This window comes from Anomalospiza imberbis, chromosome 1 (genome assembly GCF_031753505.1).
Source record: "Anomalospiza imberbis isolate Cuckoo-Finch-1a 21T00152 chromosome 1, ASM3175350v1, whole genome shotgun sequence".
NCBI classification, from domain to species: Eukaryota; Metazoa; Chordata; class Aves; order Passeriformes; family Viduidae; genus Anomalospiza; species Anomalospiza imberbis.
In genome coordinates this window covers 29,570,598-29,586,439 of record NC_089681.1, presented here as the reverse complement: position 1 = coordinate 29,586,439, position 15,842 = coordinate 29,570,598, and the positions used below count along the sequence as shown (strand labels likewise).

The 15,842-nt window shown below is 38.5% G+C and overlaps 1 long non-coding RNA gene across 1 annotated transcript; it reads right to left on the bottom strand.

Annotated features, from left to right (window-relative positions):
- Positions 1–4,062: 4,062 nt before the first annotated feature.
- Positions 4,063–8,476, bottom strand: LOC137476916 (uncharacterized). The gene is made up of 3 exons (XR_011000725.1): positions 8,303–8,476; positions 8,151–8,197; positions 4,063–4,401 (listed from the first exon to the last, which is right to left on the bottom strand). It is a non-coding gene; the product is annotated as an uncharacterized lncRNA (long non-coding RNA).
- Between the last annotated feature and the right edge of the window lie 7,366 nt (positions 8,477–15,842).

Sequence of the window (15,842 nt, the reverse complement as noted above, 5' to 3'; positions counted from 1 at the left end):
AGTCAAAATTGCTTTTCCCTGTATGTATTGCTATACATTTACCCATGTATCTCATTTTTGACACACATGTGAAATCTAGGAATTGAAAGAAACATCTTGCATAGCACAAAAGTCAATTAATCAGCCCATTATGTCCCACAATGTTATTTTGAGGTATGTAAGCATTATTATGTCCACTTAAATACTGTTATATCAATTTCTCAAGAGATAAACCCACTTGGAAAAGCAAACTCAAACAAGGGGGGAGCTTTTCATCAGTAAAGCAATGAGTTCCCCCTAAATTTCTCCTACCTCCAGTAGATTAAAAACTTGCCACAACTAGAAAGGAATCCTGGTAAATCCTTCTAGTAGAGCTACTTCCAGCACAGATCCTCCAGTTATTATGCAATTTGGGACCATAGTATCATCTAAATAACACATTATAACCCTGGGTTATCATGTCAGAAAAGAGCATCTAAAAGTTAATTATGCTTTTGAATTGCCTGGTTGTTCCTCACCACTTACCAGGAGCAACCTTAGGAAGGACATTCAGGTGCTCCAGACAGCATCATTCTCTGGTAATAGCAACTCAAGTTCAAATAAGCACAGCTAAGCTCCCTCTTTTTCACGCTGAGATATTAAAGGTTTCTAAATTTAATACAAAGCTGCTGAATTTTAAGAATTTTAATGCATAACACCAGATGATAGGTTCTGGTAAGAATTCTTGAAAACAGAAAAGAAAACATAAAAAGAGACATTGCAGCTCAGATCTAAATTCTGGCAGGACATAACAGACATCTTAGTCAGCCAATACATCAGACTTTTTATGGTAATAGCTTAACTAAAAAAAAAAAATCTCACATTTAAATTTCAGATTTTCAATTATTTGGTCGAAAAACCTGAATTGTAGCTTTTTTTTTCCTCTCTTAAGGAAAGACTGAGAGACATGAATGTTCCAGAATCAGAACAGAGACCTTTGAGAAGATGGGTATTAATCTGAAAATCACGAGATTAAATATACTTAATACATTCTATTACATAAAACATATATATTGTATAATTTAAATATATTTCATATATATGCATTTATTGATGCCTTCTGGCTTTATAGTGTTGGCATTCCCTCAGGTTGCATATTCTTCATAAAAATGAAACCTGGAGAGCTTTTTGAAAATTAAAGTTTAAGTTCCAAAACTCTGATTTAGGTCTTGCAAAGCAGCCTTTTGAGGCAAATATCCTCATGCTTGGCTTTTCTCAGGATAAGGACTTTTTAGCCTGTGTGATAAAAGCTGATCCAGTGCAGTGTGGATGACAAACATTAAGGTGTGCAGGTCTAAAGCACTGTGGTTTTTTTAGTGTGTGTGTGTATTTGAGATTCCTTCCCTCTGTCCCAGTCAAGTGTCTTTGCTTTTCAGTTGAAAGGCTTGTACCTTCCTCTGTAATAAAAAGACCCCACACAAAACAAGACTGAACAATCCCTTGGCTTGCACAAGGCAGAAACCCTTTGGGCATCAGTGAAATTCTTGAAGGAAGTGAATTACAGGGGAAATCAAAGCAATATCTCATTGCCTGCTGAGCTCTTCCTGCCCAGTCCTCTCCTTCCTGTGCTCCAGTAGGAGGGGGGCTGAGCAGGACCGGCCGAGATCTGTTCAAGCGCTTTGCCCTGTGAACCCCGCAGGTACATCTCTGCAAGCTGCCAGTGCAGATGAAGTCACAGCAGGATACAGAGAGCTAAGCCAGCACAGATTATATCTGCAACCGTACCAAAATGGGCTAGACACTGTAAGGGCACCTTTGTGTGAGATTCAGAAGTCACCCTCATCAGTAAGGCAATATCAATTCAACTATTTTATCCTAAGCCTGCTAGGGTTATGTCCTTCAAAAATGTGTAAGAAAGTTCTGAAGGTTCAAGTCTGCATCCATATCTGAAGGCTGTTCTTTGAAGGAGTAGTTGTGGGGATTTCCTTAGAGAAAGATCTTCTCCAGAAACTTTGTTTTATACAATGATTTCTTCATCTGGAGAAGTGTGTTTCATTATGAATCTCTCTTTTTCACTAAGGAAATGTGATTAATGTAATGCTAAGACACCACTAATTCAGAAAGGCTTCTCATCTCATATATTTCTTTTTCCAGTCTATTGATTGAAGATATTTTGTAGCCTTAACTTTTAGACTAAAGTAGTGGTTAAACAATTGAAATGAAAATATATTGGCTATTTTTATAGTCTGTAGGGATAATACAATCCATGTAGCCTTTCAGAAAACCACATACAGAGGATAACAATTTTAGGAAGTCTATTAATTAACAAGTATGTCTGTGACTGTACCTAATACCCATGACTACAATATAAACCACTGTATATCCAAGCATATAATACCTGGATGAACTCCAGAGGATACATGGGAAAAACCTATACACTAGAGCCAGTATATGATGAAGAATCCTTTTAAAAGGTCACTGGCATGGAACTAAATCTATTAAAGGAGGTTTTGCTATACTCCATAAGTGTGCTTTGAAGAAGTTTCCATTACATTCAATTACTATTGATTCATTAGGTACATGAATTGTACAGTTCTAATTAAAAACCTTTTTCTTTCCCTCTTTAAAACCAGTGGGGAATCTTAAATAGATTTACTCTGAACATAAAAAAAAAAAAAAGTGATAGAAACATTAATTAGAAAAATGGTAACCCAAATTTCCTGGTCTTCTTTGCTTTGATGTCTAAGTAACCATGGTCTCCCTGGCTTTCTGAGATGAGGCAGCAGCTGATGCATTTTCCAAAGCTCTTAAGATTGCTTGTCTTCAGCATGAGCACGCCTTGGCATGTCCCACAGGCAGGCCTGCTTGCTCACACACTCTGTCCCTTCTGTCTCCGGTAGGACAAGGTCCCAGTACTGGGAATCCCAGACAGAAAAGAGGAAAACAGAAAAGAAAGAATGGCTTTATATGACTAACCAGGCTTCTGACACACTGACTCAAACAGCCTTTCTCAGGGCAGGGGAAAGGCTGGCAAAACACAGCGCTGGGAATGGGTCTGGCAAGGGGGATTCTGCTCCTAGGGTACATTCCAAAAGCTAGGGGATAACTGCTGGATTTTGTTGAGCTTTCATCATTCTGTGGATGAAGTCCAGCCTTTATTGGTGACCAGACTGTGCAAACCCCAAGAGCCTTTCCTTGTAAAAGGTTCTTTATCCTCTGGCCCTGTCCCAGAGCATTTAAGACTTTAGACAGTCCTCCAGATGTTAGAGTATCAGTAAAAGGCTTTGCCAGCTGGACTGAAACAAAAATACTCCAAACCTTCCCTGGGAGAGTGAAATGTGCCTTTCTCTAGGTAGCTTGCTACTTCATGCTTAAAAACCTGTCACCTCTGCTTCTTAGGCTTTGATAGCCACTCATAGAAATAATAAATAGTCAGAGGTAATAGTCAGATTATACCTTCTGATTGCCTTGCAATTAATAGCTAATCTGAGACAGTACGAGTCACCTCATGCTTCCAATGCCTCCCCATGTATTAGTGAGTGGCTAGACTTCCTTAGGACAAAAGAACATCCTAAACATTGCCAGCGCTCACCAAAACAATTAAAAACACCCAGGGCTTTATTTCTAATATTAGGCAGCTATCAGGTGTGTTTGGGCCCTATTATGTAGTAATTCACCAGGCCAGATTGAAACCATAGGGCTGCACTGTTTCAACACAGGCTTCTACAACCTCCCTGCTGTTGCACTTCCTGCTGAGATGGAGGCAGATTCAGGCTGGATCAGGGCTGTGGTGGTTAGGGCAGGCACAGCCCATATGCCCCATTCAACCCAGTGTGACTGGCAGCTGGCAAAACATCAGTCCCTGCCCCAGTGGTGCTGCAACAGGGCCAAGCTCCAGGTTCCACAGCTTTGCCCAGCCACAGAAACAGATTTTTGAAAGAACTGTTGGTATTCAACAGCAACAGGAATTTTGATTACTTACTCAAGATATTTTTATGGAATCGAAAATTTCACCTCTGATGTCCTTTAATCAACCTACAAACTTTTACAGTGGGCATATCTGTATACAAATTACTTTGGTCGGATGATATTTCCATAAGGATTTCCTAGACTCAGTTGATTTTAGATAACCTTTTCCAACATAGATCTTCTTCTCAGCTCAATCTTCCCCCTCCTGTGTGATGGAAACAAGTCCACGAGTAAGGACAAGTATTTTCTATGCCTGCTACATCCAGTGCTGTAACTGTGACAGGTTGCAGCTTCATCAAATTCCTCCCAGAGCAGCTACTTCTGCTCAGCCTCCAGCAGGGATCCAGACCAACCTGCATGTACCTTCACACATGAGTAAACTTCCACCAGAGGCTGCTGCTTTAATGAACTCTATGTGCAATTCAGACCAATTCTGGTCTACCATCATTTTTATCCACTTACATATGTTTTAGCCTGTCAAGTGAAAAGAAAGAGGAAGCCATTACTTTTGTAAATGTAACAAGAAAAGTGTCAGTTCCATTATTTACACCTGAGTTGGGCAAGGCAGAGAATAATGCATGGTAGAGACCAATTCAGCATGGAATGGACTAAACAACCCACTGAACTCCATTTCATCAGCAATTTACTGACTTTCATTTCATTTTCCTGCATCAATAAGTTTGGTTATTAAGGCACAGACCCCTGCCATGACTCTGAAGGGCCTCAGCACTGCTTTATACAGCAATTTCACTTCCCCAACACTGAAGGAATCCTATTTCCTTCATGTTGAGGATATGTTCCATCTAATTTAAAACATATGTGCCCAATAGTTTAAACATTGCCAAAAACCCCTGCTGCCCAGCTCCATCTTCAACAAATCCCTATGGTCACATGCCAAGAGGACACACATCTCAAAGGAGTTCTGAAGGCCAAGAATATAATTTTTGCATAAGTAATTTTCAAAGTCCAAACTTCAATAGGAGTTGGCTAAATCACTGCACAATTACTTGAAAATTCAGTGCTTGTCTTTTTTTGTTACTTTATAGGGTTATAGAAAAAGCCTTAAAGCTTTACATGGTCCAAAGGAGAAATTTAATCTTGCAGAGTTTCATTTCTGTTAATTGGTAAAGCCAAAAGGAAGTCTGTCAAAGGCTAATAATTCCCCAGCATCTTCTGAGATGTGAACATACATTATCAAATAAGATTACACATTACATTTGTCCTTTGGAGGGCATTCTATGAATAAGGAGTATGCTCTGGGTAACACTGAGGGTCAGACCTACTCTGGTGTATATTTCCATATTTGCACTTAGGCTAATGAAAATGTATGAGGTACACCACTTCCAGCCATTAGTCTTGGTCTTTAAATGTTTATTGTAAAGGCCTGAACTGACCTAAATCTTTTCAAATGGATCTACATGGCTTCTCAATAGGTTTCACACATAGCTTGCAACTGCTATTTTCTGTGTTCTTCTTGCCTATATATCTTACTTGTTTGATAAAGAAGTAGAGTCACCCAAAAGGAATGGTTGTTGCCCACTGTCCCACAGACTTCACTGGGAGGAATTGTTTCCTTTCTGACTTCTCTTTTCCTAGGTCTAGTGATGTAGGTATATTTAAATAAGGAGATCTGGAAACCAAACTCATCAGCTGTATGCAAACTAATTTATTTTAGGGGTATTATCAGACTGTCACCCAATAAGAATAAAAAAAAATAATTTGAAATAACTATGAATAACTAATAACCAGTCACGTCTGGTTCATTCAAAGGAACTAATATTATTGGTTAATAATCAAAAAAATATTAGCAGGTCTATAGCATCTTACTAAACCTTGTGCTTAGTCCTTCACTAAAGGTGACTTTTGGTGTGGATTCCCTGAAAGCATTCTAGGTCAGTGATTTTATTGACATGGTTTTAGAAACCAGAATTGTAAAGACAGTTGGACTGGAAGAAATATCCATGGATGTAAACATGAAATATGAGATAATTTTTTTAAGAATCAACCAGCTTGGATCAGAGAGATGTAAGTACACTTAAAGAAGAAAGTCCAAAAGATATTGGGAGAATATAATGTAAAAAGAAGGGAAATGTCCTTGTTAAAGTTTAGGCTGGTAAAAGAAAATATGGGGTTGCCTGCCAAGAAAGACAGAAAGACCATAGAATAAAGAACCCCAAAAGCTCTCCAGCAAACCTTCAGCCTTAAAGCAGGACCAGTCATTACAAGCAGTCAATTGAAACATGGACAAGTGGTGGGAATACACTTCCAAGAGGAAAACAGAGAATATACTTTGTCTAATCTCTCGTTAATCTGTTTAAACCTGTGAAAAGAAATGTGTGTTTTGAGGTTATTTGAATGTCTAAAGTTGATCTTAAGCATGCACCAGTGGGTTGACAGATGGCATTAAATATGGGATTAGAAGAATTCCTGTCCCCAGTCTGAAAGGTTGCATAAGCCTGAGCTGTTGGGCTGATGTAACAAAACGTGTAAAATTACCCAAAAGATTAACTCTCCCCTGTGCAGCGGTGACTTCAGTAGGACAAAGGGGTATAAGGAAGTTGAACATCTGCAAATCTTCTGGGATTCAGAACAGGCTGCACTGTCACTTGTGCCTTGAAATGAAACTCCAAACCAGTTATTCACAGAATCAGCAGCTCTGTTCTCCCTATCATTGTAATTGTTCACTGTGCTCAGAAGCACAGAAGACTTCTCATCAGTATATTGTTTTCCAGAATATTTGCCACAAAAAAGGTCAGATTGCTATAAGTGCCACTTATTCTAACAATAAAAGCCTCTAATTCTTACATCTCTCAGAATTTCCAGTGTTTGATAGTTTTGACTCTCTGACTTCCCAGCACATTCTAAGCAGGTCTTTCATCAATCCCACTTTCTGCAGTCTTTAAAAATCAAATATTGCTAGTGGGGACAATCTTAAAATGCAGAATGTTTCTTTAAAAAGCAGTCATATCTATAGGACAGAGGTATCCAGATTCTTTCAAGCATACCTATTTTCCTAAAACCTCAAAGAGTGTCAGAAGAAATTATGCAATAAAAAAATTCCAGTAATGCAGGAAACAATTTTCCACCTCTTCTAAGAATCCAGTTACTAAACTAGGAAGGATAAAATAAAGATTTATAGGATTAAAAGATGAGCATCATGTAAAGAAGGAGTAATCAAAAATATGTGAATTCAGCAGAACCAAAATAAATTTCATGCCCTTCATAATCTAGGGAAAATTAATTCAAAATTTAAATTGGATTATGTGTAAGTATGGGTATTCATCTGTGTGAGGCCAGCCATGCCTCTCTCATCTACTCCACATCTGATTTTTTCTCTCTAGGATTCTATTTATTCATTACATGCATTGGCTGAACCATACTTTGAGAACCTTGATAAATGCCAGCTATTGCTATCCAGTTAGTTTCCTCTGTGTGGGTTAAGTGTAAAAATGTGCAAGCCCCAAACCTTTTGGCTGAGCAGTTGTGTGGCTTTTCAGACAAGCTGGGTATCTTTCAGTAGCATAAAAGGGAAACTTTTTCAGTTTGATGTGCAATTCACTGTGAGCACATGCAAACCTGTCCTAGAAACCAACCACAAAATAAATGGGTGAGGTAGAGTCTTTCAGTTGGAATTTTTTCATTTCTCCTTGGTATAATCTTAGCTGAAGTATGTCCAGGTCCTGAGAGCAGGTAAAGACTTACTAAAGTCAGAAAGAAGGCAGATCTGAATGAGTAGAAGTGGTGAGTCTGTTTTCAATAGCAGAACTAGGGCATGGACAGCCCTAGAGCAACCTGAACAGACACATCCATCACCTCAGGGAGCTGCCTAAACCTCACCGGCCGCAGCTGAAGCAGTAGTCCACCTGCCTGATCAAACAATACAAGAGGAAAAACATTTAAACAGTTTGTCTGACATGACACAAGATAACTGATAAACTCAGCAAGCTAAAAACATCAGATTTTTTCTAAATGACAGATCTTGGTTGCAGCACATCCTTGTGCAAGAACTTCCTTAACAGGGAGAAGAAACTCAAACCAAAGATGAAGAACTCTTATCTCTGTCTCAAATACTCAGGAATGCAACTGAAGATTTTAAAGGAACAGCTTTGAAGAATTCTGTATTCTTATAAATAACATTTGCAGCTGCCTTTAGCCTTTGACAAAATGTCAGCAATAGCAAATACACCTCCTTCTTCACTAGCCTATCTGTACAGACAGCATACCTGTGTTGCTCATGTTCAGCCTTCCAGTCACCAGCAATTTTTGCTTCCTCAGTTTGTAGGAGAATGATTGCAATAGCGGGAAGTAAATGAGTTAGAGTAGTCAAAGAAAAAATCAAAATGTGTGAAAACAATGTTAAGCATAACAGTTAAACACATACTTTGCTCAACGTATATGAAGAAACCGCTTTGTGATTTCCTAAAGATCTAAAAATCTTTAACTCCACTTCATACTAGACAGTAGAGTATGAGAATAACAGTTTTTATCTGTGATCCTGCCTTCTCTTTGTCAACTGAAACAAGCTGAGATTTAATCCCTCTCTTACTCCTTTTTCTCAGATGTTGTTTATTGGGTTGAAATTATATGAAAACCAACACAAATGTGAATTTTATCTTCCTTTCATTGGAGTGCCAGCAAATTAATCCATCTTAGTGTCCACAGTCCTGAGCCAGTAAGTAGTAAATCTCCCTTTCTACTGAAATCACCTTATAGTAAAAATCTTGTAACTCCTGAGGAATGTAAGTTATGAGAAAACTCAAATCTGTGACAAGAGAAGGTATTTAAGAGCTCCTGTATGGCTGTCACAGGTAATCAGTAATGGTGTATTGATCTAAATCAAGCGCTGCAGGAGAACTGTGGAAGTGCTCCCAGTAGCTGATGCTCTCATTGTAGCAAGTTTTGCTTTCTGGGAAACTAGAAGATATTAGGTTTGTATTTGTATTTGCTAGTTTGGAAGTGTCTGGAAAGTCAGCTTTACTCCTTATCATGCTTTCAAGTGCAGTCCAGGTTCATCCCAGGCTCACTTGAAATTTAATTAGGATTTTGGTAACATTAAGTTTCTGCCACAGGCAATGATTAGAGACCGGTGTAGAATCAGGCTTTGCAAGTGCATTTCTCTTGTTGTGATTAAAAAGGGATGACTGTATTCCTAAAATTAATATCCCAGAAACCAAAGTTAGACAATGCAAGTGTGTCCTCTGGTTTCACAGCAGCCACAAGTATTTGACTGAATCACTAGCAGCATTCCTGATGACAATACTCCTAGCACTGCACAGCCTGACTGGCTCAAAGCTCTGTTTCCAGTTAAAATTCAGGGTTTCACACAAATCCTGTGAAACCCTTCTCTAAACTTTCCTGTCACCATCTACAAAGGGACACTGCCCTGTGTATTTTTAATAGAGGCCACCCAGGCCGCCCCCCCCCCCCCCATCTGACAGAGTAGGTGTGCTATGCCTAGAGAAACTAGAGAAAAATGGGGTTTAGTCCCCAAAGAAAGACTAATTTATAGAAAGAAAGATGTCAGGGAAGCCTGAGTTGGATTTCAGTCCGGGTACAGAAAATAAAGCTCTGTGTAGTACCATCCATCCCTTTAATCAGGGCCATACAGAATAGCACTCATGTCTTCACTGCCTAACTCCAAGTTCAGGACCTATACAGGAAATTCCCCTTTATCCTTCTCTCTTCTAGCAGAAGAGCTGATACCAGTATGTAAGCTTTATTCTTCCCAGGAACCCTTATCAGAGATGCTTTCCCTGCTAAACCCCAGGGAAATCCAAGAGCAATTCAATTTGTGAAAGCAAATGGGGTCACCTATCAGCTGCAACCTGATGGGATTGTTTGACATTCGAACACTTGTGTACCCCAAAGCATCACACAGTTCAGATTTTCTAGAGGACAGTGAAATTTGCCCTGATTCCAGCCAGGATGTGTTAATGTTTGTAAACACAGAGGTTATTCTGTACCACCTCACCTCATTTTCTGGAGGCAGGAGAAGAGGTCCCTTCCATGTCAGGGTAGTGTGGTGGTAGTTTGTATATTGCCAGTTTCCCTATGGTGAGCCCTTCACGTGTGAATTGTTTGCCTTTCTTGTACACCCTTTTATTAATATTGTTTCTGTTATGTTAATTTCATATTTCATTGTTGTTTCCAGTAAATTTTTCTTCTCTCAACTCATGATTTTACCTTTTGTACCTCCAATTCAGCTCTCCAGCTCTCCATATGGGGAGAGGAAGGGGGCAGGGGGAGTGAGCAAGCACCACATGGTTTGGAGTGTTTCAGTGGGAACACCTTTCCTAAACCACAATAAATACCTGCCTTCAAGTATTTCACAGATGGTTGCTAGGTTCTTCCTCATTAATGAATTCAGACTTCACAACATATTGTCTTGACATAAGGATAACATTTAAAGATTCAAAGACAGTAAGTAGCAAAAGAGGTTGTCTGAAATAATTTATGTGAGTAATGTTCTTTAATTGAGTTCAAGGTCCTTTGAGTATAAGTCTGATAAATACAAAACTCATGCATAAGACTACAAGCACTTTTAAAGTATCAACTTAAGCAATACTGAGAGTCTGATACAAATATAAATGTGAAAAATAAATAATATCAGATTTAGGATCTTGGTTCTGTTCCTTTCTGACATCCACATTCAGTTATGCTATGGTTTATCACCAGGAATTTAAAACAAAAAATTCTAAGAACCTCTCTGAGAACAGAGTAGAATTTAAGATTCTAGCTATACTTATGGCTTTCATCATTTTCAGTAGCATAAACCAATACTCATGCTTTCTTTCACTGCAGTTTTCAGGTTCTAACACAGTCGTTTTTCAAAGCTTCCCTCTCGTTACAGAGATTATGGCCATCTGTCAGCCTCTGCTAGGAGGATGAATTACTCTCCATGAGAATGATGAGGAGCAGTGGCCAGCACATGGTTGTTAATAACAAGGCTGTAGCACTTTAAGAGGGGGAAAAACCTTCTTTTAACAACTCTTTGTAAAGAAATATCCAGAAACAGGCATCTCTGAAATGTCCAATATAACAAATTGAAGTCTTAAAATGCACTGGGTAAATGCTGCTGATACACGCATTTTAAGGGAGGAAAGTTGTTAACAATAGGTAGAGCATTTTAGAGAACATGGATGGACTTTGCTTACTGGACAGCACAAAGTCTAATGAAAAGAGATTCAAAGTTCTTCTTGTTGTGGCATGAAAAGACAGAACACAATGACCTTGATTGTTCAGTTCATTTCTTTTTATACCAGTCAGAACAGGTAGTTCTACCTGTAGAAATGAGGGCCAGACCCCTCCAGCACCTTCAGCCATTACTGTGAGCAAAGAAAGGGTTTATTATTCCTAATGAATTGTTGGAAAATTTTTCAAAGTCAAAACCAGATCAAAAGTATCTGTAAATCATCTCTCTTATCCTCATGTTAACATGGTAGCATTGAAGACAAAAGAACTATGATCTCCACCTGTTCCCCAAGCTTCCCAGGGAGATACTATGCTGTCAGAGCAGCATGCTAACTAAAAATTAATAAGTGAAAATAAGAACTTGCTCAAGAATTTTCCTAGACTGCTAAAACCAGTGAGAAATGCTTCTTCAGAGAAATACTCTAACAAGGATAACCACTTATGCAAAAGCATCAGAATTTTCTAGGGGAAATGTCATTTTATGCTAGGAAAAAGACATGCAATTTTCTGTCAGGAGAATAAAAATGTTAGTTTTGTGATTGCCCACCTGGAGAGACTCTAGCCATTAAACTCACTGCTCACTAGAAGAAAGAAAATAGGTAATAGCAAACCCTCATGAAGCTGCTACCTTCTGCAAACATTGTTGTCTCCCACCCAGATACTGATTAAGGCCCTAGGTTTTCTTCCACATTTCCCTACTTTTCTAAAAGTTTTGGGTTTTTTTAAATTCTTATTATTTTTGTTTCAAATGAAAGTTTTCTAGAAAAACAGGGTTTTGTAAAATCTTAAAATCCATGCTGAGTCAGTACAGCAATATCTTGCAGGAGAACAGCTTTAGGAACTGATCTGCTATTACAGAAAGCATGGTAAATTAGTTTTTACTGAATGCCTTCCAGGGTCTGTTCAAAAGCCTCTGGTTACTGGGTAATTCACAGATGATATTATTTCCACCCACATGGATTTGCACCAATGTGAAAGGTTAATTTTCATATAAATTACACAGGAAATGGAATGTCACCCCCAGAGCTAAGGAAGAGGTAAGTAAAAGAAAATGCAGATGAATGGAATCACCGAGAGAAAATAAAGGGCAGAATTGAAGTAGGATGTTCATAAAAATGCTGTAGAGATCACAAGACTTATCTCTCCCTTGCAGAATTTCTCTTCTACACCAACATCAAGGTCCAGATTTCAGTCCCCATAATTTACCTGTTACCAAGAGGAAAGTACAATTTCCTGAGCATATTTGATTCCTTTGTACATATTTGTGAATGGGTTGATACACAATTTAAGAAAGTGTAGTGGAACATACTACACTTTCTATTCCTTCTACAGCAAAATGGTGACATGATTGTTGCAATGAAAATCATCATGTTCGTGACCTTAAATATTTAGCTCTTGAAGTGAAATTCAAAGAGGAGGAAAGTAGGTTGTGATATTAATCTTTTTCAACTTGGTACATCCAGGACAGAAATGTAACCCAGCACAGTCTGCAGAAAATGTCATTCCTTCCTTTAAGAGGGAAAATCTTTACTTTCAAAATCCTGAAACTTAGTGGTTTGAATGTAGAAAGACATAATTATAATGCGAGTCCCAGACACCAGTATATTTGCAATCAAAGCTACCTCTGAAGAAAGAATTGAGATAAATGGCAAAGTGAGAGCAGTGCAAGGCAGGAGGAAGAACTGGGAGTAAGGGAATTAAGAAGCAGTGAATAGCAAACATCTGCAAGAAAACTGCTGATTTGTGGCTGAGCAACTTCTTGTACTGAGCCAGATGGTTCATTAGCAAAAAATCATGGGTAGATGCCAAAGCAGCTTTAACTCTGCAGTGACCAACACCTGTACCTATTGCTCCCAGGAGCATTACAGAGACAGGGCACTCCAGAGATGTGCCATATAGTTTTGTTAACATTAAGGCTGGTAATATTGAACCATGGGCATCCACTGCAAACTCTAACCTATAAATAGGCCCCAAACATGCACAGAGTCTAGGAGATAAGGCAGCAGATTATTTTTAAAGGTATATTAGATGTGTTGCTTTGTAGCAGCATGTTATTGCCCTTTGATGTTACTCATAATTTTATGACCTCTTCTCACCATCCACCAAGTTTCAGGGAAAATGTGACGTTTGCTTAATGTCCAATTTGTTCCATTTTCATTTCTCAAGGCACTAGACATTCTCTTTCCATTTACACTTTTACCTTTCTCACAGACACTAATATCGGCTATGACAAATGCTTGGTTGTTCTTGTGCTCAAGGCAGAGATTATTTTTCTCTTTGTAAATATAATATACACTGAGGCCAAATTTTCAGTTGCTCTTTCCTGTTATTTTAATCACAACTGTGGGTGAATGAGTTTGTTTGAAAATCAGGCCCACACAGGCTCATGCAAATTCTCTGTGACAATATTTGGGCATCTGCTTTAGAGTAAACAGAGTGGACAGAGAGATTGTTGCCCTCTTTCACCTCCAAAACATCAGCACTGTAGATTGCCCATTAAAGGAGGCTCTGAGAACACCTGGGCTTGTATCTCTGGGGCCACCTCTGTGGAAATCAGGTGATACTTCATGCCACCCTCACCAAATCTGTAAAAAAAATCTGTATTCCTTCCCAAGGCCATCTTGCAATGAAAAGGAAAAAAAGCTGTGAAGTGAAGGACAACAGCACTAATTTATAATTACAACCCTTTACCCAGGATGATGGGGTACATAAGAATCCATCAAAGACAAGTAACTGCTTAGTAGATACTGAGTCAGGCTTGTAATTTCCCAACCAGCTGGCAAGGACACCCTTTCAATGGCTGAATAATGCTTTCTCCCATGCTGATAGCTTTGTGCTTAAAGCTAATATTATACTTAAAAGTATACTTAGCATTATATCAATACAATGCAGTCCCTTCACCTTGCTGGAGACATCTGTCCAGAGTATATATAGCTTTGAAAATCTGGCACCATCAGCAGTGATGATGTTTTCTTTCTTTATTCTGGAAGTGGTGATACCCCTTCCAAGAACCTATATACAAACCACCCAATATAGCTAGACAAGCAAAAAAAAAAAAGAAAAAAGAAAAAAGAAAGAAAAAAAGAAAAAAAGAAAAAAAAAAGAAAAAAAGAAAAAAAGAAAAAAAGAAAAAAAGAAAAAAAGAAAAAAAGAAAAAAAGAAAAAAAGAAAAAAAGAAAAAAAGAAAAAAAGAAAAAAAGAAAAAAAGAAAAAAAGAAAAAAAGAAAAAAAGAAAAAAAGAAAAAAAGAAAAAAAGAAAAAAAGAAAAAAAGAAAAAAAGAAAAAAAGAAAAAAAAAAAGAATGCCTCTCATCTTTCTCCACTTGAAATAAAGTCTCCATTGCCTCTGGACATTATTCCATCATGTACTTTCTATGCCATTTTCCTAGAAACCCAAATGACAAAACTCCCTTATAATCTGCACACACTACTTAGGGATTGATATTAATCTTTCATCCTAACCAAATTTTAAAATCAGAAAAAATAACCTGACCACATGTAGTTGGTCTTCCCATTGTCCACTAAAAATCACAGTGTCATTTGAATGTGTCCTCATACACCCCTGATGGGGCCAAAGAAACTGAGTGCTGAAAAACAACTATAGCCACAGACCAGCTGGCATTTTTCTGAACTCCAGGTATTGAAAGGCTAAATTTCCTGCTGCCTTACCTTCACCCTTCTGGTCAGAGGGATACACTAAGGTTCCTTTACTAAAAAGTGCAGATGTAGACATGGAAAATTAGCAGATTTAACACTTCATCAAATATGTCTTAGAAGTGGATTCATATTTACCTGCCAGAAAGATATCTGGGTTAAAACATCACTACCTGTCTTACCCTCAGGATATGGGATTCCTTTGCCATTTACTATTTTTACATCTCACTCTGCTCTTGTTTTTCACTAGCTGCTTCTCTGGGATTTTACCTTAATTCAAGGAAATTTTGGGGCTTTTTATGGGGGTGTCTAGATGTGAGGATAGATACTTTTGCTTCATCCTTGAGAGAATAGATCCTTAACTTCTGCACCATATAACCTAAAGGTCTACAGTGTTGTGTTGTCCTTTGATTTCCCATTTGCACTTCCTCTGATAGCTTGTGTGATTAGGCTCAACTTGGGTTTAGAGAAAAGCCTTGCTTTTCTTCCCTCTCAATGCAAAAGTATTTCTTGTACCTGTGGCCTCTGTTTCAAAGTATTTCAGATGGATCCTTGCCATTTTTCAAACAGCTTGTACTCTAAACTTCCCTGAGATAATTGAACTTTACTGTAATTCTGTTCCCTGCCTCTGTCTATACTCCCAAGAAGTTTCCCTTCTTCCTTCTCACCCCAGTCCTACACTGGAAAAGACTGTGGTGGTTTGACCCTGGCTGGATGCCAGAGATACTCTACGCTGTCACTCTCCTCCAAAATGGGACAGGGGAGAGAAAATATAACAAAAGGTTCATGAATTGAGATAAAGGTAGGGAGAGATCCCTCACCAATTACTGTCATGGGCATTACAGACTTGACTGTGGAAATCAATTGAAATTATAACCAATCAAAATCAGAGCAAGATAATGAAAAGTAAAATAAAATCTTTAAAATACCACCCCTCCCACTCCTTCCTCCTTCCTGTACCTTGTAGGAGGCAGAGGGAGATGGGGATGGGAGTTATGGTCAGTTCATCACACACTGTTCCTCAGGGAGAGGAGTCCTTCCCTTGCTCCAGTATGAGGTCCTTCCCAAAGG